Here is a 26,626-nt window from a genome sequence, read left to right as displayed (position 1 = left end):
CTATTTATGAACACTTATTTTGTGTACTTTTCCTACATTCTAACTCTCCTGACATTTAACATATGAAGGACCAAGGGTCAGAGATATTAAGGAACTTCTGCAAGGCCACAGTTACTAAGTGGCAGAGCTGGGTTTTCAACAGGTCTCTGGAGCCTGTGCAATTATCTACTGGATCTGCCCTAGGTCTTTAGTGTGGAGTTAGGTCACTCTTTGGTATTTTCAAAAAAATACATGGTTAGAAGCTGAGCAGAAACATGGTTTTCCTCACCAGATTTAATTTCAGAGAGCAAAGACAGGGTCCTTTTGCTCTCTGCATCCATGCATCTAGTTCAGTACCTGAAACTAAGGAAATGTTGGAATCAATCCATTAATCAATGGACTCCACACAACTAAATTAAAAGACAGTTACAAGAAAATATTTACCAATACAGATCATGGACAGCCACCGCCATAACAATCAATGAAAAAAGTCAGTCTCTGCCTTGGAAGTATCTTTATGCTAGAAAAATATTTCCTACTAATGCATTTGCTCAGGGGCAAAGTGGTGTGACAGGTGGAAGTATGTGGGAAACCCGAAGGAGATGAAGCAACTGGGCAGGCAGGGAAGGCAATAGCAGTAGCCCTGGGCCCAGCACAGTGCCTGGTACATGCAAGTCCTCAGTAAGCATGTAAGTGAACCGATCAGCCAGAACACAATAGCAGGTCTGCCCTTAGAAAGACAGTAAGGGCACAGGAAGCAATGGACCGTCATAGGGGACCCCATTCCTTCTGTAGGACCGGGGCATCCCCCTGACACACTTGCAGAGGCACAGTTTGGGTAAGAAGCACTACTCAAGTACTCACAGCTGCCCAACCTACTCAGCGGATCCTTGGGTAGCAAAAGACAGTAAAGTTATTATACGCAATGTTTTTAGAAAATGTAGTAAGTTCTCAATTATTTAAGGGCTGGTCATTTCATCCGTGGATTACTTGAGTTAATGTTGCTTTTTTTTTTTTCCTGCTTGGGTCATTTCATTGTTCTTTGGTCCTTCCACCGTGACAGGGAAACAAAATTAAATTATATCGAAAACACCAGAACACAGCAGCTACTTCGGGGTAGTTTGTGGCGTATTGACCCCTCCCCAGTCTTACTCAGTAGTTCTGAATGGCTTATTACTGTTTTTATTTCATACATTTCAAGTTCCTCAAACTAACATACAAGACAAGCATAGTCTCATTGCTTCTTGTACCAAACCACTCCTTTCATTCGCTGGCCATTCTATCCCTGAAATAAGACTTGTGAGTATATTTTATTTCTGGCATACTGGTCCATTCATTCACTCATCAACAAAATGGATACAGGCATGGAGAATAGAGCAGAAAGGGGTTCACACAAGGTGCTTCTCTCATGGAGCTGATTGGGAGAGAGCGAAATGAACTAACTAACCAACCAGCAAATCATAAAATAAGCGATTTTTTATCAGATCATTTTCAAGTACAGAATGAAAAAGGGATATGAGAGTAAGTCTCATCTCTAAGGATAAGACACTGAAGTTGAGATCTGAATGAAAAGAAACATCCAATCCTATCATGATCAAGAAGAGTGTCTGCAGAAGAAAGAAGAGCTGGTTCAAGGAAGGTAGGGGAGGGAAAGAGAGAGAATGTGTGGCAGAAACATAATGGGTGAGAAGAATAGATGAGACAATATCTGAAAGGTCAGCAGGGCATCATCAGAGTAAGGAGCTCTGAACTTTATTCTAAGTATGTTGGGAAGTGACTGGAGGGCTTTAAATAAAGAATTGACATAATCATCCTATTTGCACTTTGTAAAAGTCTCTCTGGATGCTGTGAGGAGCATGGATTGTAGACAGCCCAGTAGCAGAAGCAGGAGGACCAACCAGGAGACTATTACAAGCAAGAGATAATGGTGTCTTGATCTGAAATGAGAGTGGTAGAGATAGGATGCAGAAGTCTGATCCAGGATTTTTTAAGACACAGATCCTACAGAACTTGTATAGAGGATTATATGTTTCTCCCGGATTTTTGACTTGAATAATTGAGTGGGTGGTAATGGTGTTTATGAAGATGTAACAGGACAAACAGGCTTCCTGAGAGGGTACCAAAAGGTCTGCTTTACCCACATGAAGTTTGAGGAGAAGTTTCAACTTATATGGAAATGTCCAGTGGACAATTAAATCTTTGAGCCTGGAGTTCTGAAGTATAGACAAGGCTAGAGGTAGGCAGTCAAACGGTCACTGGCATTGACATGGCTGAATGAGACCACCTATGGAGAGTATATAGATAAAAAATAGAAGGTGGCCAATTCCGTACCTAAGGGGCACTTCAAGTTTAGACGAGGGAAAGGAGAACAGGGCCCTGAGCAGAAGGAATCAGTAAGAAAGAGAAATGGAGATTACAGTGTCATGAAAGACAAAAGAATTTTGAAGAGGAAGTAATGGTCAACTTTGCCAAATGTTCTTGAGAGGTCAAGATTGGTATGGAAAAAGATAACTATTGGGTTTGGCAACAGGAAGGTCATTATCACTTTGATGACAGCTTCTTAGTGGATTAACAGGGAGAGAGGTCTGATTGGAAGAGGTTGAGGAATCCATATGAGGTAGGGAGACAGTGATTATAGAAAAAAGAAGATTTTCTGTGAAGGGGACAAAAGAAAGAGCTGAAAAAAGACATAGGGCAGAGAGGAGACTGTTTTGTTTCAAGGACAAGAGATCTCTCTATATGCTGATAGGAAAAATCCAGTAGAAAGAAAGCAATTCATCATGTGGGGGTGAAGGCTCACTGTAGGTACAAAAAGTCTGGGAGGCAAGATAGGTTGGGACTCTGAGCACAGTGAAAAGGTTGGGCCCTTGCTAGGAGCAGAGATACTTCCACCTTTGCAAAAGGAGACAAGGCAGAGAGCATGAGTTAATATGGAATCGGGTTGGTACACTGGGAGGCATGAAGAAAGATGAGGGTGGAGAGATCCTGCTTGCTCCTCAATGAAGCATGATGCACCATCATCATCTGAGACTGGCTCTGGAGGAAAGATGAAGGTGTGAAACAACCATTGAAAAGAGTGAAAAAGTGAACATCTACACTAGAAACACCCGTAGGATTAAATGTCCAATTGTGGTCTCTTATAATGAATACAAAGGGAGAAAATCAGCCAGTTGTGTATTCTTCTCCAGCAGGGGGAGACTCATGAACTGAGGTAAGCTAGGATGAAGGCTTTTTCAGGAGAACATAATAAAGGTAGCAAAAATATTGAGAGCATTCCGAAGGAGGCCATTACAGTGATGGGGCATAAACTTTAAGTTGGTAAGGAGGTAGTAAGGTCATGAAAAGGGATGGATTGGAGGTCTGTCCTGAAGGACTTGAGGCACTCAAGAATTGCTAGAGTAGAAATGTGCGCATAAATTAAGGATAAAAAGTGGGATGCTTGGAGTCAAATATTTAAACTTAGAACATCCTCTCAACAAGGAATGACTTACTCTACCACCTCTTCTTAGTGTCATCCCAGTTCTAAACCCTATGAGATTGAACTTGGTTACTCTGCTTATTTTCTGGATGCCCTTGGACAAGCCATGTAACATCTCTTGAGCTCTTATCCATAAAATAGAGCTGGTCAACCTTTCCTATTACTTTAAAGGTTAGAGATAACATACGTAAAGCGCTTAGCACATGGCAGGTGCTCGATCTTGGCTGCCTGTTGGGCGTACCCATGGTTATTCTTACATCACCAATGGCAGCTTAAGAGCTCATAGAAGGGGAAAGAAACTTAGGCTGTGTCTAGTCCATTACTGACCCTTCTCCCCCTACAGCTGATGCTACAATTCATTCTCTTGATTTAAATTTAGCCTATACAGTTACCAAGAGGAATTAATAGTTATCCATTCTATGTAATATTGCACATCTATTTTCAAATTTCTTATTTCAAATAACTTAGAACCAAACAAGCCAAGAATAAATTATAAAGAAATTCCATAATTTTGTGTTCTTATACTTAATCCCTTTTCTTCATTTCAAAAATGATCCTTTCTCTCTTCTCTTTAGCCAGAATTGCTGTTCTAATAAGATGCAATGAATAAACTGGATAGTATCAAAGATTTAACTTCTACTAAAGAAAAGCACTTTCACTCATACTGGTACATTATATAAGTAAAAAAAGAGAAACAAAACTTCATTTTATATATATATATATATATATATTATATATATATATATAAACAAAATTCCCCCCACAAGGAAAGAGGCAGCATTGAGTCAAAAGATTCTCAGAGACAAACTGAATGAAAATAATACAAGAACAGAAGTGTGTGTGTCTTTTAAAGAACAAATTACATCTTGAAAACACATTAATAGGCAGTACTTACATATATTAATTAGGTTAATTAAATTAGGAAATCAAGATAGATTTCTTGTTTAGAGATTTTTAGGTGGAAAATTCCCTCCAGTTCTGTAGGGCAGTTAAAAGTCCTCTCTTAACTTGTGGATTAGCTTAATCAGAAGATACCACTGAAGGAAATCATTACAATGGAACAACAGCATGAGTGCGATTTGATATGTTAAGAGTTTTGGGTTTATTGTTTGTTTTTTTTTTTAACTTCGTGACTGTAAAAAACCTCTAAGAGCATATGTTGATGGATATTTTAGATCCAAGTTGACTCCAGTAGTGAGCACTAAATGCCCCTTTCCTGTCTTTTCTCTTTGCCCCCTGCTGAGGATGATAACAGGTGAAGATTCTGGAAAATGAAGTCTCTTTATGGTTGCAGAGCAGAGCACACAGTTCCAAACTACTTCTGCTTACCCAACAGGCACACAGTTCTGAACTACTTCTGCTGACCCAACTGGCCGGATCAACCCCCTGCAGAGTGAAAGTGTGACTTCCTTGAATGAGGGAGAAGTGCTACCTGATATCACTGGTGGATTGGAGTAAGGAATGGGGCCCAGACAAAGCTTGGTGACCAGTCCTAGAGTTTTTCCCATCAGTTTGAGTCTGGTGACAAGACCCTGAGGTCAGCCACTTGACCCTCAAAAAGAGTAACTAAGTGTTTGTCTCTATTTCAAAACATTCAGAGATATCAAAAGGTGGCAAGGAGGTGGGGGTAATCTGCCAATCCGTAGGGGCCCTGAACACTGCATTAGAAACCAGATTAGGGTCAAAAATGCCAGTATGCTGAGTTCCCTTTCAAGGCTAAATATATTTATTAAGTGCTCATTTTGCAGAGCACCCTGTGCCAATATCATGAATTATACAAAGAGAAGTAAGGCACAGTGGCTCCATTAGTATAAGAGGGAGATCAACACAAATGGCAAAACTGCAAAGGGCTTGTAGATTCTGGCAAGTGCTAGAAGTTTCCAGACAAATAGCTACGGGAGTGAAAGGTGGGAACGGTTACTCACAGTTAGAGAAATGACAAAGGACTTCCTAGAAGGTGGATCATTTATTTGAACTGGTCTTGGAAAATGGGCCATATTTTAATGAGGAGAGACAGAGGAGAAAGTGAATGGTGAAAATAAGTACATCGTGATGGGTAAGTGAAGGCTGTGTGCCCAGGGATCATGAATTCTCAAACTGGGCTGGACTGCGGGTGAGTTACAGGGCGCTACAGTATGTCAGCCTGGAAGAGTAGTCCGGGACCAGATCGTGTACGTCTTGTATGTCGCCTGAGCCAAGGAGCGTGAGCTTTATTCTGATGGAATGGTTTTGGAGCAGAAGAGCAATATAACCAGGACAATCATTAGGAGTAGGACTCTGGCATCTGTGTGGAAAATAAGAGACAGGCTTCCCAGAGACGACTGCTTTATCCATATGAGAGAGGCCAAGCTAACAAGGGCACACCCAAGACACTGGATTAGGAATGGCATGAAAGCTATAGCATCAGGATACCTTAAACAGACAGGGTGGTCAAGGAGAAACAGTCATAATCACATGTGCCTCTAGAACTATTGTGATTGACTTGTAGGACTGTGACAGCATTAATCAGGTTCGAAATACAGAAAGGGGCACAGGAATGAAAATGTCGGGCTGGGGACACGGAGAGACGAGTGTAGCCGTGGACCTGCAAGCCTGCAGGCATTAATAGTGCACGTGGGTGAAGGAACTCAGGAGATACACTGGGCTGAGGTGAGCTGAGAGCATCTACCAGACCAGCTACTGGCACAATGCTGAGAGAGAGAAAAGAGCTTCACAGATGCTTCACGGGGCAGAGGAAGAGGAACCAGCAAAGAGGACTGAAGAGGAATGGCAGAGTGAAGTTAGGAGAACAGGTGCCTGGCATATGGGTGACACCCAATGACTAAAACAAACCAACAACCAACAACCAAACAAACCAGGATACTGCCCAGCCATAGAAATTTAAAAAGAAGAGTATTTTAATAAAGGTGTGACTGCACATGTTAAAAGGGTGAATTTTATCGTATGTGAATATGTCTAAGTAAAGCCAGTATTAACAAGGAATAAAGGGATAATCGACTGTGTAAGATGATATAGAGAAATTAAGTAGACTGAGGGCTGTGGAGCTGTCAGTTAAAGGTACAAATAACCTCTAAAAGAACAATTCCTGGGGCGCCTGGTAGCTTAGTCAGTTAAGCTTCTGCCTCCGGCTCAGGTCATGATCTTGGGATCCTGGGATCGAGCGGGGAGCCTGCTTCTCCCTCTCCCTCTGCTGCTCCCCCTGCTTGTACTCTCTCTGTTAAATACATACATACATACATACATACATACATACATACATACATACTTTTAAAAAGAGAGCAATTCCAGTAGAGAAGGAATGGCAGGAATCCAACTGTTGAAAGTAAAAAGGGGGTTGAAAAGTGGAAGGATCTAGTCTTGTACCTTTTAATCAATTAAGTTCAACAACTCTTAATCTTTTATCTTTAAAATAAAAACAATACATTGTTACTGTGAAGTATTTGGAAAATGTGGAGGGACTTAAAAAAAGGACAAAATGAAAATCATCTAATTTTCTACCGTACTGGGATAACAATGTTTCGTGTTGTGATAGATTTATTTCAGTACATTTTTTCTGTGCTTATTATTTATAGACTTGAAATCATGAAAAACATTCTGTTTTATATCCATTTTAAAAAAAACATTCAATTTTTACCATCATATGGATGTGTCATCATTTTAAAAATCATTCTCCTATGGCTAGACTTTGGTTTATCGCCCCTTTATTTATTTTGTTATTTTCATTGTAATGAATATATTTACTCCTAAATTCTTATCCAACACCGTTTTACTATTTCCTTGGAATATATGCTTAAATGGGAAATTGCTATGTCAAAATACATGGGCATTTTTATGACTTGCTGTATTATCAAATGGATTTTCAGAAAGATGGTACCAATTTACAATCCTTCAAGCGGGGATTCACTGCACGTCCTCCCCTACTGAGTATTATCATTTTCTTTTCACTCACTTTGCCTATTGGAGAGATAAAAAACCGTATCTCACTGTTGGTTTAATTTGCATATCTTAGCTCAAAGAGTTCTCAAATAAGATTCTCCTTCAAGATCTGTGATTTGTTTCTAAGCTTCCTGATTAAAAAGGCAACAGAGAGAAACAGATTGATGAAAAAAGATTATGAAAATGAACACAGATTAAAATTTAGTTCTATAAAACCAACAGAGGGACATATCAATTTGGACAAAGAGAAAGGAGCTCTTCATTTATGATAACTGAGTACTGCAGGGAAAGAATCTCTCTCCCATTCAGTTGCTATTAATCCTTCTGGTCGTTTTCTGAAGTCCCTGTTGTTCCCCCAAGCAATCACAGGAGCTGTGGCAAAAGACTTGATGCACCAATTTTCTCGTATTCTTTATACACATCTCATTGACATGATCCAACATATTCGATGTCACTTAGGGTGGTGTATTTCAGAGAAACAAGCTAAAACTCTCTCCTAAGTATTTGTATTCGAGGTCTAATGATACTGGAATAAGAATGAAGCTGCCATTTCCTAAGAGCGAGGCACTGTGCCATGATTTACACACACTTAACGCTAACATGTCATGGAGGAACCTATCAGACCTATTTCTCTGATGAGAAAATTGAGGCTCAGAGCCATTGTGTTGTGCCCTGAGCCACACAGCTATGAAGTGATCTGACACTCCAGTCCAGCTGCCTGGTGCTAATACCACTGTGCTCTCATGCAAATCCCCCCCCACCCCCAATCTGGCATGTCATTTGACATTAACAATCTGGGAAACAAGTTAGTATCATTATCATTATTAACCTTACTTGAACTTCAAGAAAGGAAAATTATTGTAATAGAGGGATTTTCCAGGATCTCAACAAAATATCTTAAATACTGTAGTGGGCTAAAGTGTATCATTATGATGACAGCAGAGAAAAAAACAACTTGAGTGTCTAAAGAAAACACTTTATGCATCTCTCTCTCTGACCTTTCCAACAATTCTTGCACTTCTCTCAGCCCTCTGATCAGTGGGGCTCCCACTTTCCCACCATCCGGCATCGAGGTCACCCCATGTCCTTAATTCCTCACATAACTCAGATGCCTCGCCAGCACCCTTAATCACTGCATAGATCCCTTCCTCCATGATTCCCGTCTGACCAAGCTCAGGCTCCTCCATCGCCCACCTCCTCTGTACCAGCACCCTGGCAACTCAGCTTTACTAGAGAAAATGACAAGTCTTGCCAATTGATCTCACTTTACATTCATAACCAAAAATCTCCAACGGCCACTTAACATTGTCGAATTCTAAATAGACTGCCTTGGGATATCTGTTTTTCTCCCACTCCAAAATGGCTACTTTGCATCTCAAATACACAATGCTCTTCCCCACCTCTGGCTGAGGAGCCTGCCCTCTTCAGAGTGGAGAGTAAGGCAGCAATCCTACAGGGACTGGCTCACTTCCTGCTCCCCCTAATAACTGCCCATCTCTGTCACGCTGGATGAGCTAACCCTGCTCCCATCATGCAAGGCAAATCCTGCACGGTGCCCTTGATCCCAGCATTTCCAAGGCTGGAGTTGTCTCGTGGTTCAGGGCTCTGTCCAAATGTTTCCCTCTCAGAAAACCTCCCTTCCCCATGCAAACTCAACACCCCCAGTCACTTTCCAGTGTTCCTTTTGAGTGCAGAGCTTCGGATGGGCCATGGAGAGCTGCACCAGCATCACCTGGGAATGTTACAGATGCAAATTCTTGGGCCTCACCCCAGACCCCAGAAATCTACCCAGGTCACTCTGGAGATGGAGTGTGCGCTGAGGCCAGCTCCCACCCACGTTGGAGACCGGACTGTGAAATTCCCAGGAATTCTACCAGCTGATTGTTCAACACAACCGCTGCTAAATATGAAACTATATAAGCTTTCAAGTAGCTGAACTGCATTTGGAATGGAAACAGTAATATTCGAAATTCAATGCTTCCTTTTATTATTAGCTCTGCCCTTGAGGTTATTTGCACCTAGCACAGGTGTATGGTGGAAATGCTGTATGCTGTTGTGTTACAGTGCGTCTCTTCTTGACGCGGCATTTAGTGGTGCCACGTGGGTAGCCTGAAATCATCCACAGTGGGAGAACCTACACTATGGGTATCAGCCACTGCTACAAATCAAAGTCTTTTTTTCCCAAAGAGCCAGCTATTAAACATTTCTCAGTCGATCACTGGATGAGGCCCAACAATCTTCATCTGACCAAGCCTTCTGGGGGATTCTGATGCAGCTAGTGTTGGAGCGGGCTGGCTGAGAAGGCCTTTCCTGCCCATCTCCAATCCCCCTGGACCCTCCCTCTACCACTACCCAGTCCAATTCTCCCTCATTCACACGCACAATGCCTAAGTTTGGAGCTTGACTCACTTCAAATCTATCTCTGCTTCACACAACCTGACTTCACCCATAGAAGTAAGTTTCCCGTGTTTCTTATACTTTTCCTCTACAGGAAAATGTACGACTTTTCCAGGGACCCAGGGCAAATCCCTGCTTTATCTTATATTTATGTCCAAGATTCTATAAAAAGTCACTTTTTTCTAAGGGATTTATTTGTAACCTCATCTCATTTTAGTGTTTACTTCTATTTTTAAAACATGATTAAACTAGATGCTTTTTTTTTTCTCAAAGTAACACCTTCTTTAACCATGTCATCCCTTCATTTAGAAGTGTGCTGCTGAATGCAGACCAGCAGATGGCAGCAGGGGCTCTTCGAAAGAAAGCCTGACACGTTCAAAAGCATTTTGGCTAAGAAAGAACTTCAACTGTTATTGCAAAGTCTAGCACATTTCCAAGTCATTTGCTGGTTCATCATATTCCTCATGTCAGCAAACTGCCTTTTAAAATGCAAGATAGATTATGAAAAAAAAATAAAATGCAAGACAAATTATGTTCTATGGTTTCCTAAGGCAAGTAACAACCAAAAAAGCTATTCACTCTTTTTATGCAAATTGGTCCCTGTCTGACAGGAGTAGAGTTTCTGGCTATCCTGTGCTGCCAGGTTTCAAAATTTCAAATTCTTACAGATTCAGATCCAAACTGTTTTACTTCATTAAGGTGTTTAAGTTTTTTTAATGTTATCACTTCTACAACCAGTTTTCTTATTAATTCAGGACACAAGATCTGGAAATAAAGAGAACAGATTATAAGCCACAGAATCCCCACATTTTTAAACATGAAAAACTAGAGCATTTAGACTCTCTAGGTCCATACTATCATATAGCATCACCGAAAACCGTACAAGGCAAGTAAATTGAGTCTGATATTAAGAATGATATAAAAGGGGTGCCTGAGTGGCTCAGTCGGTTGTGTCTGACTCTCAATTTTAGCTCAGGGAATGATCTCAGGGTCATGAGATTGAGCCCCATGTAGGTCTCTGCACTCAATGGGGAGTCTGCTTGAGATTCTCTCCCTCTCCTTCTGCCCCTCCTCCAGCTCACACACTCTCCCTTTCAAATAAATAAATATATTTTTAAGAATTATATTAAAAAACCTACTGTGTGCACAAGGTCTTTGCCTAATTAAGGAAAGCTAATCACGAGGAGTGGTTCTGCGTCTACACAGCACTGGATGTCCAGAATCCATTAGGGATCTTGAGGTTCCAGGGCGGTCCAGCAATAGTAACTGTCCTGGCCTAAGGAGGTGATTGATTTCTGGGTGGTGCATGGACAAATAGTATCAGCACTGAAACAGGGGGGAACTGCCCTTTTTATGACTTAATCTCAATGACATTTGATCAAAATAATTTGGGGGCACATACGATGTGCAGATAGTAGGGAGAAACAAATACACAGCACAGTATTTACTGGACATCATTTCTGGTAGTACAGTCTAGGCACTGAGGATGCTAAGATGAACAAAATGTCATCTCTGCCTCCAGGAGCTCACAGACTACTGGATCCTAAATTTAAGAGATCTTCAGGAAAGCATAGTATTTCTTTCACAAGACTGTTTGGATAATTAGATGAGATCGTTTAAGGAAACACACTTTTTTAATTTTCAAATAACTTTTAATCCCACAGCAAAAAATGTGATGATTATAAAATGTAAATTTTTTTTATTATGTTCAGTTAGCCACTGTATAGTGCATCATTAATTTTTGATGTAGTGTTCAATGATTCATTAGTTGCATGTAACACCCAGTGCTTATCACAACAGGTGCCCTCCTTAATACTCATCACCGGGTTACCCCATCCCCCCACCCCCTTCCCCTCTGAAACCCTCAGTTTGCTTCCGGGACTCCATAGTCACTTCTCTTGGTTCATCTCCCTCTCTGATTTCTCCCCCTTCAGATTTCCCTCCCTTCCCCTATGGTCCTCCGTGATATTGCTTTGAATATCCACCATTTGCATCGACATGGATGGAACTGGAGGGGATTATACTAAGTGAAGTAAGTCAAGCAGAGAAACGTACTTTAGGGGCACCTGGGTGGCTGAGTCCATTAAGCCTCTGCCTTCAGCTCAGGTCATGATCCCAGGGTCCTGGGATTAAGCCCCTCGTACAGGGAGCCCTACTTCTCCCTCTCCTTCTGCCTGCTGCTCCCCGTGCTTGTGTGCTCGCACGTGCTCTCTGTCAAACAAATAAATAAAATCTTTTATAAAAAGATAAAGAAACGCACTTTACAAACTAAGCACTGAACAAATGTCAGGGTGCCATTATTTTTGAGTAGATGAGTGACAAAATCAAATGTGTTTATAAAAGACTGATATGGCAATGACTTCAAAGACAGATTAAATGGGGAAGGTGACCTCTGGCAGAATGGCCAGCTAGGAGTCCATGGGAATAATCCAGACAGCAGGTGACAGAGTATGAGCTGACTGGGGCAGTGGGCATGATTGAAGGAAAAGACGAACGAAAAATGGGGATGACTCTCTGACAGTAGAGCAATAAGGAGAAAAGAGACAAAAATGACTACAGTGTATTCCCTGAATGACTCAGGGGGAAAGAATTAAATAGCAAAGTCAAGTGGGTGATATAATTTAGGGAAAAAAATGGAGAATTTAACTCTGACATGTTGAGTTTGAGGTGACAGTAGAACATCAGAAAAATATAACAGAAGGAAGTCTGGGGATGTCACAGCTCACAAACTCCTACTCAACCTTCAAGATCCACCTCCCATGACCTCTTGTCTGGGAAGCCTTTGTCTGATAGCCCTTGGAGATTTGTTTAGTTCCCCATATTCCAAAAGTAGTTTTTAAAATACTCTAGCACCGTCTTTTTGGGTTGGCTTTATCAGACTGGGTGTCTGGCACTTCAATTGGACTCCATAGTTTGAACCGCTGAAAGTAGAGAAAGTCACCCATCTTTTTTTTTTTTAATTTTATTATGTTATGTTAAGAAGTCACCCATCTTTATATCCTCAGCACCAACACGGTACACTGTTCAAGGTACGCAATAAATGTCTAGTGAACGATATACATAACTAACCGAGGGGAAAAATCTAAATATCAAAATACAGGATTTGGAAGGCATCTGCTTAAAGGGGATATGAAGCTATTAATACACACAATTCCCAAGTGTTAAAAAGAAAACTCCAGGCTCAAAACAGTGTCACTTAAGCCACATCACCAAATCTGGACTTAATACCTAACTTAACTGCAGTTTCAACTACCCCCTCAGCCCCCATCCTCTATAATGTAGTCTTTACCTATCAGTCAGGAACTTTCAGATCAGCAGTGGTGAGGATATTTGTCATATGGGCTCTCTCCATCCCCCAAAGATGAGGTTATCTACCTTATAAGACCCCCTTTCTTTCCCCCTAAGAGAAGGTGACCGTGCCTGAAACAATCTTTTTTTTTGCTAATAATTTTCTTGCCTCACCCACCTTCCTACAAAAACCTGCCATTTTGCACAGCTCCTTGGAGCTCCCCTCCCCTTGCTAAATGGGATGCTACCCATACATTGCTTAATAAAGCCAGTCTGATCTTCCAATCTACGTGGTTAGATTTTGTTTTTCAACAGGAGTAAGGGGACATGAACCATGAGACTATGGACTCTGAGAAACAAACTGAGGGTTCTAGAGGGGAGGGGGTGGGGGGATGGGTTAGCCTGGTGATGGGCATTAAGGAGGGCACGTACTGAATGGAGCACTGGGTGTTATATGCAAACAATGAATCATGGAACACTACATCAAAAGCTAATGATGTAATGTATGGTGATTAACATAATACAATTTAAAAAAAAAGAATATTTAGAAAGAAAAAGCAAGAGCTAAGGATAGGACAAATGGAGGCAGTCAAGAGAAGAAAGGAAAAAAAAAAAGAAGAAAGGAAGTGGAAGGAAAAGAAACTAAGTCAAAGCCTCACAGAAAAAGGGTGCCATCACTCACAACGGAGGACATACTCCAGGCAGAGGCTTAAAATGCTACAGACATTTAAGTGAATGAAGATAAAGAACGAGGCATTGAGTTTCAAAGCCAAACTTATTTGAGAAAATTCCGGTTTATTTCACCAAGAATAAAAATAACAACAATGAGGAAATGTACTTCATTGAGTGAGGAAATCAAGGACAGGGAGGGGATCTCTACCTGCCATCATGCTACGCAAATGCTGCACAAAACCGCATCCAAGTGCGTGCCTATCTCAAGGCAGAGAAGTTGAAAATACCCGAAGGATTAAGAAGCTAATTTTATTTTATTTTTTAAAGATTTTATTTATTTATTTGTGAGAGGGAGCAAGCACAAGCAGGGGGAGCAGAGGCAGAGGGTGAAGCAGACTTCCCACTGAGCTGGGAGCCCGGGGCTTGATCCCAGGACCCTGGGACCATGACCTGAGCTGAAGGCAGACGTTCAACTGACTGAGCCACCCAGGGGGTCCCAAGAAGCTAATTTTATTTTTTTCTTTTTTTTTTTTAAAGATTTATTTATTTTTATTTTGAGAGAGTGAGAATGAGAGAGAGAGAGAGTACATGAGAAGGTGGGAGGGTCAGAGGGAGAAGCAGGCTCCTCGCTGAGCAGGGAGCCCGATGCGGGACTCGATCCTGGGACTCCAGGATCATGACCTGAGCCGAAGGCAGTCGCTTAACCAACTGAGCCACCCAGGCGCCCACAAGAAGCTAATTTTAAAATATGATAACAATAGGACCGAGATTACAGGAGTCCTGATGAGGTACTGACAAGGAGGGGAAGTGGAGAGAAAGCTCTCAAGGGCATTTTTCATAGGGAGTGATGACTGTGTTAAGATAATGAACTACTTAAGTGCGGCGGCGTCATTTCAGGACACAGCTCACAAACTTGCCTCAGGCTGTTCTCCCCTGGTTTCCAGGCCACTGGATCAGGAGGACCTTCATTCCCGGGGATCTCCTGATGTTTCGTTTGGGATATCCAGTGCCCTCCGAAGGGGTGGGCCTAAGCACGTGTTCTAGACCATCTGAATTCCTAATTTCACTCCAGAAGTCCCAGTATTTCTGGATAGCTCAAGTGAATTCCCAGAGTAAGCCTAGGAAGGGACTTTAAGAATAATTCAATCTGCTCTTCCTCTTTCCAAATGAGAAGACCGTGGTCCCAGGAGGTCAAGTGGCTTATCTAGGGTCACCCTGTTCCTTCTGGCAGACCGAACTGAAACTCTGGTTTCCAGATGAAGCAGAAAGGAAAGGAAAAGAGACAGAGTGAGAGCTTCCTACCTGACCTTTTGGCCACAGCTCTGGCCCAACCCTACTCTCTCCCTCATGCACTAGGGAGCCATGAGGTAAAAAAAAGAAGACGGACCCTTCCTTTCAGGAATCTACGCACAGGGCTCTGCCTTCTTTGTAAATTTTCTACCCACTGTACAAACTGTGGGAGCCCCATTCGTTCATCGTTTTTACTGTGATTGAATTAACCTCTTTAAAATCTTACTGTCTTAAATAATTATGATTTTTGCCACTTCTTTGATTTTTTGAGATTGGACTGAGCTTGTATTTTCCAATCACTGAAGACATAATTCGATTACACAGCATGAACTATGTCAAGTACTTACTGTGGTCCAGACACTCCTCTAAACAGTTTCTATTCATTAACTCACTGTTTTCTATAATTCATTGAGGTGAGCACTCTTCTCTGTTTCACAGAGAAGGGAGCTAAGGCACAAAAAGGTAATAATTCAAGATTATACAGCGAGTAAATAGCCAAACTCTGGTTCCTGAGCCTGTGTGCTAACCGCTCAGCCACGCCATCCTAACAGCCCTGCTTCTGACTCTTGGAACCTGGATTCACCTCTTTTGCTCTCAGTCAACATTGATGAGTCCCAGACAATCACCAATAAAAAAAAAAAAACAGCTCCCGCTTTCACTGACATACATAGAATTTGCTAGAACAATGCACCGTCTGGTTACACGTATCTTATTAGTTCATTTAATCTCAAACAATCCTATGAGGTAGGTGAAAATATTATCATCGCACTCACTGTACAAAGAACACAGGGAAGCTTCAGCAAGCTGCCAAAGGTTACACAGCGAGCAGACGGAAGAACCGGGTCTCACATCTGAGCAGCCTCGCTCTGGAGACCTCCCTTCTTAACCACTACAGAGTCCCACCCCCCAAGCAAAAAGCGTGAAACCAGCCAGGAAGTGGCCTGCCTCTGTCATGGAGTCAGTCTCTCAGTCCACCTCCAGTGCCTCCTTTCTGGCCCAAACTTGACACAAGATCCTGCCTGCCACCTTCCCCTGGTACTCCTTGTTTTTTTTTTTCCCTGAATGAATGGACCTCTCTAGATGGAATTCCTTAGCTTTGTGATGCCTGCCAAAGCCCCGGCTTACCTGACCTGAACCAGGGGCCACTAGAGCAGAGTGGTTCACGTGGAGGGCAGGCAGTGAGGTCCACAGACCCTGTCAGTCCTTGAGCTGCCACGGACTAGCTATGTGGCCCGGGCAAGGAGCCCCACTTCTGCAGAATAGAGACAGAATGGAGTCACAACAGCACCTCCCACACAGGGCTGATGGGAATAGGAGAGATCACGCGCATCATGCAATTAGCTCATCGTCCTAGAGATTTCAGTGTCATGGTTTAAAATCCATTCCTTCGACAAGACATACTGGGGGGCTCGCGGATACCGTTGTAAGCACTGGGCAGTGGCAGTGGACAAAGCAGCAGAGCCCTCACCCTCACGGAGCTGCTGTTCTTGTGGGGAGGACTGGCACAAAACCTGGGAGCCCGTAGCTACAAGACATGTATCAAGTAATGCAATGGGCAATGAAAATGAAATGTCTATGGCCATGTCTGTGGCTCCCTGTCTTCAACGGGCTGGACATCAGCAGCACTTGCAAGATGACTGCCTCACCTGTCTGAATTTATTTTTCTAGAGCAGAGGTTCTCAAACATTTTGGTCTCAGGGACCTGTTATGCTTTGAAAAATTATTGAGGACCCCAAACAGCATTTGTTTGTTTGGGTTACATCAGTAGATATCTTCCACATTAAAAATTCAAACAGATAATTTTTAAAACACGAGAATGCACAGAGCACCTCACATTAGTTGTTGGAGTGATGGCATCATCATATATCATGCGGCCTCTAGAAAGTTCCACCGTGCACCTGTGAGGGAAGGAGAGTGAAAAGGGCAAAGATGTCTTAGTGTTGTGGTTACTTTGCAGACCTCTAAAAGGGTCTTGGCACCACCGGGGGTCTTCAGACTATACTTTAACAACTGTTATTCTAGTGAAAACATATTTAGACTGACACCAGCTTTAAAGAAAAGATATTTATTTAATTTTGAAGATTTGAGAGAGAGAGAGAATGCGAGTGGGGGGAGAGGCAGAGGGAGAGGGAGGGAGAGAATCTTCAAGAAGACTCTCCTTCCCCACGGCCCCACCCACACCCACCGAGCACAGAGCCTGACACAGGGCTTGAACCCATGACCCTGAGATCACGACCTGAGCCGAAATCAAGAGTTGGATGATCCACTGACTGAGCCACCCCAGCGCTCCCCCTCAAAAAGATATTTAAATTTACTTCTCCATCTCGACTGATGTCTTCTTGCTTATTTTTCTACAATCAGAAGCTGAAAATTTTAAATTACAATTTGAACTACATAAAGTACGAGGACCTATGATTCGTTTCTTGAGTTGCATATTTAAGTGCCTACTCACCTTAAAAGAAAAAAAGAAACAAGCAAATATCAAAACCTTAATTCTTGATCTTCAGAAGCCCAGCCATCCTTATGAAATAGAGTTTACTTCCCTACTAAAGATGATACATGAAACAGTTCTCAGTGGTTCACTTAGCAATAGTTTTAACTCTCAGAGTTGGTTCAGAGAGAAACTGATGACTTCTTTGAAAGGTGTGCCATACTCCTTCCCAAAGAAATTACATCATTATGTAATTGCTATTTTAAATGAATAAAATTCTTCTGTTTCTAGACAGTTAAAATGGTTTCAGAACTGCATTTCACTATACTTAAAGGTCCTTCCCTAAGTTTTATGTCCAGTACTCCTATAAAATAAATGTTTCTGAAGACAACAGGGGCTTTCTGCAACTGTAATCTTTTCATCCTCAAGCAGTTTTTGAAAAAGACATTCAATTTTATTGCTTTCCATACTGACCACTTTCATTAACGTATATGGGAAAACAGCACGCAGCTGAACACTCCATAGTGCAAAGCAGTCTTGAAGAAAAGGAACAGCTGGCTAATGGAAAGATGTAAAGGTAAATGAATGAAAAACCAAAATTCCTCAATACAAAACTCGCCTAGCATACTGGAAGGGAAAAGAAGAACAAGCAGATCTGCAGGTCACAGAGGAGGTACTTTTTATTGAGCAATTGCTGCAAAACAGGCCATGTTCTATGCACTTTATACAAATTATTTAATCTTCACCCTTAGTTATTCTTACATTCATACTACAAATGAGGAAGCTGAAGCACAGAAATATTAAATCCCTGGCTCCAGGGCACAGTTAGGAAGTGGTAGGGAAAGGATTTGAACTGTGGGAGACTTGTAACAAACACAGCAGAGGGTTTGAGTCTGCAAACCTTTTGTTACCACTTAGTAGCTATGTGACCTTGGGAAAGTGCCTTCAGTTCCCTAAACAGAGTGGTGATGACAATGCCCCTCCCATGTAGGATCGGTCATAGGGAGTAGATGGGAGGGAGGATCACCTCATTAAGGGGGATGAAGCGGGGGGACCATCACTGAGATGGTTTCCTGAACCCCTAAAATAATTAAAACTGAATTTAGAAATCCTAAAAATAAGGAATCTTGACTAATGCTTACACATTCTTTAAAGACTGACTAAATGAACCATGTAAGCCAAAATCTCAGGGAAATTAAGTAAATAATCACAAAAAATTATAGTCAATTCCTTTTTCGAAAACCACATTGTCCTTGACTACTATGTTCATTTGATGTTCATTAAGAAGTGCTACTGATTCCTGTCAGTAGCCCAGCTTAGTGGTTATGTGCATAAGCTTTAGAGCCAGATTTTCTAGATCCCCATCCCTACTTGATCTTGGACTAGCTGCAGAACTTGTGCTTCAATTCCTCACTGGTAAGTCAGCATAAATAGTGGTACCTTCTGCACTGCATTGTTATTAAGGCTAAAGGAGTTCATATATATAAAATAACTAAACCAGTGCCAGGCATATAGTAAGAGCTCAATAAATATTAGCAATTATTTTTCATCAAATTGTTTCCCAAGGCCCTGATGCATGTCAGGACTGGATAAGTATCTGTATTGAATAAATAAATGATGACATACCTATCAGATGACTATAACAACGCACATTCTAAATGCTTATTAACATCCTACTTCCTTAACCCAGCTCTCAGAGTCACATGACCTTCAAAGCAATATATCTGTATTGATATATGACCAACAATGGGCTCTGGTTTTTCAAGAGAAACAGGAGAAACCAATACATCTTTACTATCAAGAATGAGAGGAGATAAATTCATATAGTCAAGATGTCACCTTTAAATGTAAATGACATAAATATTCTGAAGATAAAGGCAGATGACCTCAGCCTCAGAAGTAGTGCAGGCAATCAACTGAGTAAAAGCTTAAAATAAAATATAAATTATATTTAAAAAGCAAACCACAGGGTGAGAAATAGGCAGAAACTATGATGACCTAAGATTATGAAAACCAGGGTCCATTAGGGAACTGCACCTAAAGTATTCCATTCAATATAGGGGAACACAGGATACAAAATATGCATGAATAACAGAATTGCAGAAACACACCTAGGGGGTATACCTTGAACATGCCATTTAAGAGGCAACTTAGCACAACAGAAGCATCTGGTCTTGGACCAAAAGACACAGTTCAAGCCTGGGTTATGCCACATCTCTGTGAATACCAGCACACCACATCTTCTAGCTCACATCTTTGCAGTAGGACTCAAATGAAGTAACTCAGGTGACGTCCTTTGTAGATGGCGGCCAACTCTTCGGAGTTGTCTTAATTATTATACTGAAGAAGGAAAAAAGTATCTTTAGAGTAATCAAAGTTTTAATTTCTGGAAGAAATAGATTGGTTCCGTGTAAGATGTCTCCATCTGTATAAGCAGCACTGGAGGGACCGATATCTATACCGAAATATATACAAATATAAAAATTTGTATAGAAAATATTAAAAGTATCACACATTCATTTCCTCAACAAATGTGGACACCAGGCACTGTGCTAAGTGCTGGAAAATGTCAAGTAAGGCGTACATGTTTCTCTCACGGACCCTACAGTTTCGTTAATCCTATAAATAGATGGATCATTCATGGTGAGATGAGCACTCTGAAGGAAAGAAACAACACACCATGAAAATGCATAGCAGGGGAATTAATGAGGTCTGGGACTGGCACGGAAGGGGTAGGGATGGGGGTGCAGATGGCAGATGCTGGCAGATGCAACAGCACATGCAAAGGCCCTGGGGACATGACAACTCCTGAAAACCGAAAGAAGGCAGAAAGCCCAGGGGATATGAGGATGTGAGGGAAAAGCTATGAGGTGGGTGGGCCTGGATGACCAGGCCAAGAATACTATGATTTAAAGGATCATTTCTTTAAATCGGGAATGGGAAGACTTTGGTGAGTATTACACACATAAGACTTGAGATTTGAAACAGTAACAACAACAACAACACAAAGACTCCATGTACAGAGTGAAATGGATTGAAGAGCAGCAAGAGGGAGCTACTCAGAGATCAGGAAAGAGGTAACTCCAACAGTCCACAGGGAAGATACCTGGACCATGGATAAAAGAAAATGGTCAAACTGGACAGGAGTTTAGGAAGTAGAATCATCAGGATTGGTTGTTGATGGTGAGGGTGAGGGAGAGGACAGCTGCTCATCTGAAGAACTGGGTGAAGGGGCGTTCAGGTCAGGAGCGCAGGGAACAGTGGAAGGAAACCTGGTGAGCAGGAAAGGAGCAAGAGTTTAATTTAGAACATGCTGAGTTTCAAGAGGAGCTATTGGTTACCTGGCTCAGGAAGGTGGTTTAGATCAGGGAAGAATTTTGGCAGTTATTAATTAGGGTGTAGGGGGCAGTTAAAGGCTTGGAGGAAACGGTTCAGGAGAATAAAGTGAGAGACAAAAGGAATATATGCACTTACGTTTATAGTTAAACTGAATCCACCTAGTCTCCCTAATGTGGTTTAAAACTGAACTTCTCATGGGCAGTTTGTATTTGCAACCCCCTATCACCTACTTGGTGTGGTTTCCCTTTGATTTATTCTGACTGAGAAATAAGAGTTTGCATTCTTTAAAGAGATGAGCAATAGCAAATTCCCAGCACATCTGTATGAAATGGCTAACTACAGAGAAGGGAACGAAGGGAGGCTATTAGCTCTAGGGTCTAAGAGTTATTAAATATTGAGGGACGAGGGAAAGAAAAAGTCATCTTCCCTGACACAGCCTTTAAAATACTTCTGTGTAGAGGGCTCCAGATGCCATCAATCAGGAGAATGATCTCTGGCAGAGAAGAATATGGCTGGTGTAAATAATGAATGAATTATGGCAGAAACAGAATATGGAAGTGAGAGGTGCTCTTGGAGGGATTTTTTGCTGGAAAGTTCAAGCAACAGCTAAATGATTTTCTTCTCGTTAACTATCTTCCCAGAATCATATGTGTGTGTGTGTGTCTCTGTATCTACCTATATATATCTATATATACATCTGTATCTATACATATCAATACATATATAATAGATACACACACACACACACACACACATATATATACACACACACTTGTATTTTCCTGTTTGAACTTTAGACATCATGGCAGATCCTTATTTAAAAAGAAAAATGACTCACTTTTAAATGTTAATGAAAACCTCTAGAGAAAAAAAATAACATTATACCAAAGGTATTATTTAATATATATCAGCCCTCAATAAATTCACTCGGGGGAAAACAACCTTAAAGAGTCAACTCCTTGTCCTGGTTAGGACTCAACAACAGTGAAATGCTGGTGGTGATTCATGTGCCTTCATGGTGCTCTCAAGTATTAGAAGAACTAGAAGTATTTGTTCCTAGGGACCAGCAAAGCGATTCATGTCATATTATTAAAATTGCTCTCGAATTCCACAAGAAGTGTACACATTATAGTCCTCACATAAGTAGAACAGCAGCAAGCCATTTATTTACTGGCCTCTTTTCATTTCAACCTCACATTGATTTAAAAGTTAGAGATAAAAAGGGGAAAAAAGGCCCTAGAGTGTCCACTGATTCACCCAGGCCAATGTTCTAGCTAACATTTAAAAGTGTCATTAGCACTAGAACGAATTTCTACTTTCACAGTATCAGAATAATTTTATGTAATTTCCAATTAAAATAGGAAAAAGAAAGCCCTGGAATTTTTTGAGTTTGTATCACAAGCTACCTCTGCATATTTGTATATCAAAATCATGGCAATTCTGTTCAAAATTAGATAGACAGAGGCCCAAACCCAGAGACAAAAATGTTGGGACTGAAGTAGAAGGCTTACAGGAAATGTTCTCAGTTGCTTTTACTCCACTTCTCTACTAATGAATTAAACACTGTTCTTCAAGACAGTTTAAAAGCTGTACTTAAAATTTTAACTACACTTTGTATCAGCTTAGGAAAGCTAATTTACCATAATAATGAATTTGTGTGTTAATTTCATCTTCTGATTCTACTTGTTTTATGTGCTTCATCAAAAGCCATCCATGTCTTTAAAAACAATGCTGCACAGGAAGCTTAAAAATAATCAGGTAGCAGCAAACTTGGCCAATGGGTTCATTAACTCAACTAGCACCATAATTAGGCAACTGATAATGCACTGAAGGTATTAGCAATACCAAAATCTTAAATTGTGATAATGAAAGGCAAAAGATTTATACGATTTGAAGAGAAACCAGAGTATAAATTGTGATAATAAATAATTTAGTTGAGGAGGCTTGTTTAATTGTGTCATTTCACCACTCATGCATGAGAAAGTGGGATATATATGTCATTCTGCTCTATTAAGAGTTAAAAAGTTAAGTTAGTATAAACCTGAGAACCAGTGTGTGCTCTCTGTAACATATCGAACATTATCCTTGGATTTTAAGTATACTTGTTATTTTACTTTTGAGGGGAAAAAAAAAAAACCCAACCAACTTTGGCTCACCAATTAAGAAAGCCCTAAATTATGAGCATTCTCAAGGTGGCTTTGGATAAGTAACTAACTTCTTCAACTCTATGTGTCATATAAATTTAGGTTAATGATAATAATCATCAGGGATGTAATATCAAATCTTAGTGTTCCTTTTTACAATGCTGAAAATTATATGTTTGTGGTCATTTGTTACAGCAGCTACAGGGCACTAATACTGTAGGAAAACAAACAAACCTGATTTACAGAGCTTGTTCATTTCCATAGTGGAAATATTCCCATGGCCAATTTTAAGCTACACTGTAAGATGCTGCTCACAATCTGCTAAGCTGTTAAGAACTCACTTCAACATACCACTGGGTATAACCATAAAATGGCACTAATAACAGAGGATACCTGTAAAACCCTGATCCGAGACTTCCGTGTCATTCTCAGAGGGTCATGAATTTATCTTCAGTACTTTAAAATTTCCTTCAGCTGGTGAATGTGCTGATTAGCCATTATTCCAATGCCACCTTTCTTCAAGCCCCATTCACACCACATGCCTGACAAAGACAGCGGCTCTTCCTGGCACACCAAATATATGCCAAAATTTTAAAAGTGCTGAGTCCCACCACATGAGGACTTGCTACCCATGATACCAGTGATACCAATCAATGATAACTCAACAAATTCTCTCAAAAATCTTCATTGGCCTGAATGCCACCATTTCTGGCATCCTGGGTGTGGGGCAGTCATGGCAGTCACGGCAGCAGCTAAATGGGAGGCTTCAGTGTCTCCTGTGGTCTGAGGAGACACACTCTTGTGTGATCTTCCAAAAGAGCTTTTTGGGAATGAAGGAAGAACCTCTCAGAGGGCTGCCTTATAGGAGTCTCCATGTCACTAAGCCAATGACTGTCCAAAGGAGGTTTACAGAGAAAACTTGAAAAATTTCAGCCTCCTCATTTGGAATGGAGGAAAGAAACGAACTGAGAATGAGATGTCAACAATTGGATTGTAACTTTTTCTTCAAGTGTTGCTTCCAGAAACTCACCCCAGGAGATTCTTATCCAGTGATATGAGGTCCTAGAATTGGGATTAAGAAATGCCCAGGCAGTTCCTCTAATCTGTGGTTAGAAACTATCAACTAGACCAGTGTTTCACAAACCCAGGGTGATTCTGCCCCCCAGGGGACATTTGGCAAGGTCTGGGGACATTTTGGCTGTCAAAGCTTGGTGGGTGGGGTGGGGGAAGATACTACCAGCATCTACTGGGGAGAGAGGACAGGGATGCTAGTGAACATCCTACGATGCACAGGGCAGCCCCACACAAAGAATTATCAGTTCAGAATGTCAATAGTGACAAAGTGGAGAAGCCCTGAACTAGATCAGGCCATGGCTCTATGCCTCCCATATTACATCTGTTCCTGGCAACAAAATCTCTGACAGTGAAATATGTTGTTGCAATGCATTATTTATTAATGATGAGATTTCTGTATAGATCAGAACATAAATCCTCACACCTTGTTTGTGCCAAGCAATAATCAGTATTACAGGAATAACAACCTGTGTCAAAGGAAATTTTAAAAAGTTACCATAAATGGCATGAACTATTGTTCTGTCTACCTCAATTGTATAGGATTCTCTGGAGAATTAATATTTAGATCACTTCTTTAAGTATAACAAAGTCATTCAGACAAATTTAAATCTTCTTTATAATGATGTTTCTCTTCCACAGAAATGCCACTTTTCATTCATCTATTTTGTTATGTTTCCTGTACTATTTTCTTCAGAAAATTATGCTTGGATTAAGTGAAGAACCTTCCAAGCAAAACTCTTAAAGTACTTAATGAATATGAAAAAAAAAATCATATTCTGATTTTCTTATTTACCTTCTCTTTCTAATGTAAATGTTAATCCCTTCTAAAGTAATTGGGCCCACTTACATTGCCAATCGCAACTAACACATACTCGAAATTTGTAACAAGTAAGAATGAGACACCAGCAAAGACAAATATCTTGTATTCAGTAGACTTCTGTTTCCTGAAATTAAAATTTGAAATGACTGTAATTACTCACAAAGAAGGCTTGGTTGACCAAGCCAGTTTTCTTGGAAACTGATGAAATGATAGACCAAATGGGAAGAAAATCATGAAGGCAAAACTCCCTTGTCTTTTCAAGAAACTTCTAAGGACATTGTTTGGACTGTAACATAAAGTCCAACATGCATCAGGCTTCTCATTGAAGTATATAGATGGAATAGCCAAATGACTACAGCTAGCCTTTTTAATTTGACATTCAACATAAAAGAAAAGGAAGCTTTCTAGTAGGTGTTAGGAGAATGACAATTCAGGATTGGCAATTTACTGGTGCGATAAAGTCATGTATGGCTGTTCAAGGCACTGTATGTAGGACAGATAGCAAACGAGCTTTCCTCTGGGCCGGTTCTTGGTAATAAACTGGTATTTGTTCAGATTCCAAAAGTCCTATGAGGTTTTTATCTTTTTCCTTTTTTTTAAGATTTATTTATTTATTTGAGAGAGAGAGAGAATGGGCAGGGGGGAGTGACAGAAGGAGAAGAGGCAGACTCCCCGCCGAGCAGGGAGCCCGATGCAGGGCTTGACCCCAAGACCCTGGGATCATGACCTGAGCCGAAGGCAGACGCTTAACTGAATGAGCCACCCAGGCGCCCCGAGTCCTATGAGTTTTAAATGATGCCAAATGCAAAAGATCAGACTAATGGTCAGAAATTATTATTACTAGCCAACATTTGCAGTTCCTGTGATCAAGGCATCATGGATTATGTCACTTACATCTTCACAACCACCCTATGAGGTAAATACTCTTACTTGATGCTTTACAGGTGAAGACGCTGAGGTTTGGAAAGGTTCAATAAATCGCCCATGGTCACACAAGTGACAAGCAGTGGAACTGGGTTTTAGACCAGGCTAAAAGGTGCTAGAGTCTCTCTCTCTTAATCACTGTGCTACACCATTTCTCTAGAGACAGGATGGCCCATGTGGGAGGGTTTTGAGATCTGAGATAACAAAAGAAGAACTGACCCTGTGGATGGCTCAAAACAAAGCTATCTTCCCAGCAAGTCCATTACACCAACACTGGTGCCTTCAGCCATACATAGACACAGATCTCGTGATTGCCCTTCTGTCACCTCCAGACACAAAAGGTATACTATCCTATGATATTAAACAACTGGCTCATTTTATTCCAAGCAGTTGTTTCCCTTTATGTTTCAGTTAGAATAGCATTTGGCTATGTTCACAAGCCATTAGTACTCCTATGGGCTTAAAAGTGCCACATAAAATAAATTGATCATATTTGGGCATATGCTCTGAATAGGCAATGGGAAAACCAGCCTCTATATTGACCCACAGAGTTCCATTTCTAAGCTTGCTCAGTCCTTTCTATTGCCCTGTCCTCAAGTTCTAATACGGTTTACAATTTATATGCTTATTTAGTTTAACAGGCTCTAATAACATTTATTTTGGCTGCTTTTAGTTGATCCTGCATAGATGCCAACAGTAGCACCCTCTACCCTGCTCCAAATGTGAGGAATCTAGAGTTGCTTAAAAAATACAAGGCATGGAAATATGTCTTGAAATGTTTCAAAACGGGTAAAGTCACTGATTAAGGAATTCACAAACCAAAATGGGCACTGAGTAAAAACGATAAGGAGCCA

General features: G+C 41.0%; 1 protein-coding gene across 1 annotated transcript in view; it reads right to left on the bottom strand.

Annotated features, from left to right (window-relative positions):
- Window positions 1-26,626, bottom strand: part of RCAN2 (regulator of calcineurin 2) — a 266,392-nt gene that overhangs the window by 187,689 nt on the left and 52,077 nt on the right. The gene's annotated exons all lie outside the window — the stretch shown is intronic.

The sequence above is a fragment of the Eumetopias jubatus genome, unplaced genomic scaffold, assembly GCF_037043125.1.
Source record: "Eumetopias jubatus isolate StellerSeaLion01/CBP00866 unplaced genomic scaffold, mEumJub1_p1.0 scaffold_6, whole genome shotgun sequence".
Lineage (NCBI taxonomy): Eukaryota > Metazoa > Chordata > Mammalia > Carnivora > Otariidae > Eumetopias > Eumetopias jubatus.
The sequence above is the reverse complement of the archived record's forward strand: the minus strand, read 5'-3'. Positions and strand labels throughout refer to the sequence as shown.